The 3,115-nt window shown below is 40.2% G+C and overlaps 1 non-coding gene across 1 annotated transcript; it reads left to right on the plus strand.

Moving 5' to 3' along the window:
* The first annotated feature begins 2,702 nt into the window (after window positions 1-2,702).
* LOC150036081 (small nucleolar RNA R71) lies at window positions 2,703-2,809 on the plus strand. Its single transcript, XR_016529923.1, has one exon. It is a non-coding gene; the product is annotated as a small nucleolar RNA R71 (small nucleolar RNA).
* The last annotated feature ends 306 nt before the right edge of the window (window positions 2,810-3,115 follow it).

A 3,115-nucleotide genomic window follows, 5' to 3' on the forward strand; every position in this document is an offset into this window, starting at 1 on the left:
TAAGACCTAGGGACCGCAAGTTTAACCTTCAAAAGAACTTTACTAGATTCCAGGACATCGCATGATTTATTTCAAAAAGAACTTTTTCACTGGGGTGTTAATTGATTTTTATCCTTACATATTTTTGACATTATTATTTTTCTTTGACCTTGTGCTGATCCAAGTACCTTACCTTCGTTTTGGCTTGCCCCTACGTGTGTCATGCGGACATCCAACTACGAGCAAGGCGCTCTTTCTCAGACTAAACTCATACTTACTTGGTAGCGGAGTTGCGGTCATTTATTTATGCATTGATCCTAGCGACTTACTTTCGTTTTGGCTTGCCCCCACATGTGTCATGCAGACATCCAACTACGGGTAAGTGACCTTCACAACTTAACTCTTATCAACATAGGTTTCCCCATTGCGTTGATAGTGGAGTTGTTATTCTCAGAATTTTCCCTCTTTTTTTTTTTATAGAGCTAAAAATAGCAAGGTTGAAAATAAATACCTCACCCCCAAATTTAAAATGCGATAATGTCCTCATTGCCAATAGAGTGAAAGAAGTCATCTGATGTTCTTAGAAAGCTACGTAAAGAGTCAGTTTGAAAGAAAGCTATCAGACCACTAACTTCTCGAAATATTTCATGAGGTGATTGTCCTAAAATTAAGTTGACTCTAGTATATACGAAAAAAATAGAAGCATGTGTTTCATCATTGAAATCACAATTGGCAAAGAAAAAGCATGCAGTGACTTGCTAAATTTATCAATGTTAAATGATTGCGGTAATCAAAGAGGATGCGGTGATAAAACTTTCAAAATTAAAATGTGTTGCGATAGTGCAGAATTTGGAATAAAGTCAAGAAAGAATACAATTCCCAAATTTGCGCTGTCGCCCGCATTGTTTATTGGCGCATACTACTTTACGGCGATCTTCTTCTTTTGGATTGCAGTGATGGAATAAAGTAGTTGCATCTTTATGTAGCGCCTCCACAATTTTGTACCTTGATCATTTGCAAGAAAACATTGAGAGGGTCAAATGATTTTAAACAAAACAAAATCTTTACACCAATTTTCCCCCTTTTTTTCTTTTTTTTTTTTAAGAAAAAAAGTATGCGATAACAAATAACAACATTGTGATGAAGGTTCATGAAGTATTGATGTAGAGAAAGGATATTCAAAAGGATTGTGTCCCTGATAAGGTACTCGAGGGTTGCTTATTTTTGCGGTGCAAACTGGACTTTTTACGTCCACGGTGGCTTTTTCTTCTTTTCTATGTCCTTTGAAATCTTGACTGCCTTAATCCGGAGCTTTTCCCCATTAATGTTCATCACAATCTCCCCCTTGCACACATCAATTTGAGCGTGACTAGTCGAAGGGAATGGTTGTCCCAATATGATGGTCGCATCTTCATCTGCTTTATAATCCAAAATGATGAAGTCTGCCGGCAAGATGAATTTATCAATTGAGATTGCGGCATTTTTCAACTCTTCTTCAAGATGTATTCGGGATCTGTCCGTAAGTAGGAGAGTCTCTATCGTGGGCGTGAGTGTGCCACTATTCAATCGTTTGAAGATTGATAGCGGCATTACGTTTATACTCGCCCCAAGATCACATAGTGTTTGGCCACTATAGACCCCTCCAATGGAGCATGGTATTGTGAAGATTCCTCGATCGCACATTTTTGGTAGGATCATAGCATTTTGCGTTACTGCGATTGTTGTGATCTTGTCTTCGTCATTTTGTTTCTTTTTCAATCTTTGCAGGCATGGTGGTAGTTGGACTTCTTTTGTCTCATGTTCTAAAGGCTTGGTGGTGGACGCAACTTTGGGGTTCATCTTTTCGAGCTTTTCCAAATTATAGGTCAATGGGTTCTTGGTTGTTACTGTATTTAAGTTGGTCATAATGGGTTCTTCCCCTACTTCTGCAGTCATTTTATCGCTTAGTAAGGAGACTGCTAAGCATTGTTCCTTCCCTGTACCCCCAGCGTTGCAAGGAAGCTCGGTTGAGCTTGGCAAAGCTCCTTGCGGTCTATTTTTGAGCTCGCCCGCAATTTGTCCCAGCTGAATTTCGAGATTTCGGATGGATGTTGCTTGATTTTGAAGCACTGATTTGTTTTTCTCAATGTACTGCTTCAACAAGCTTTCTAAGGACGAAGATTGCAGTGTTTGGGAGCTACTAGCTTCGTTATGCGTTGGACTATTGTTTCGCGGGAAAAATCCAGGTGGCTCTTCTTTTTGCGCCACTGATTGGAAGCTTTGTTGTTGATTTTTCCACACGAAATTTGGGTGGTTTCTCCACCTAAGGTTGTATGTATCAGAATAGGGATTATTCTTTATGAAGCATACTGATTGCGGGTTTTCTGGGCATTCTTCCATCGAATGAGCATCTCCACAGATGACACAACTTGCAGTCGTTTGAGCAATTGTGTTGACCTGCCTTTTCTTCACTCCTGTGTTATTGATTGCGATACCTTGTATCAAACTCATCATCGCAATCATTTGATTTTGAAGGGACGCGATGGCCCCATTGTTTACATCACTGTCTTTAATTCTTAATCTTTGATCGCTTTCCCACCAGTCCTCGTGATTTTTGGAAATGCGATCAAGTATACTTTTGGCCTCCTCATATGTTTTGTCACTAGTTGTTGCTGCATTGGCAGTGGTCTACGAAGCAAGGTTCAGACCTTAATAAAAAAATCTCCATCTGCAAGCAGTCTGGTAAGCTGTTATGTGGACAGTCTCTTACCAGCCTCTTGAACCTTGCCCAAGCATCACTGAGCGATTCGTTAGTTTCTTGTTCAAAATTTGTTATTAATTTCCTTCTTCTAGCATTCTTGGTTGGTGGGAAATACTTCTTCATAAACTTTTCCACCACTTGTACCCACGAAGTTATCTCCCCTGGTTCGAGAGAATACACCCATTTTCTTGCTTGATCACACAAAGAAAATGGAAACAGAGTGAATCAAACTTCCTCAATGGAGATATTCAGGAATACAAAAGTATTGCAGATTTCTATGAAGCTCCGGAGGTGGGCGTGCGGGTCTTCGCCACGCCTTCTTCCAAACTGCTCAATAGCCTGGATCATCTGCAGCATTATCGGCTTCATTTCAAACCTCGATCCGTCTAACGCTGG

The sequence above is a fragment of the Benincasa hispida genome, chromosome 5 (genome assembly GCF_027475165.1).
Source record: "Benincasa hispida cultivar pf3 chromosome 5, pf3_genome.v1.1, whole genome shotgun sequence".
NCBI lineage: Eukaryota > Viridiplantae > Streptophyta > Magnoliopsida > Cucurbitales > Cucurbitaceae > Benincasa > Benincasa hispida.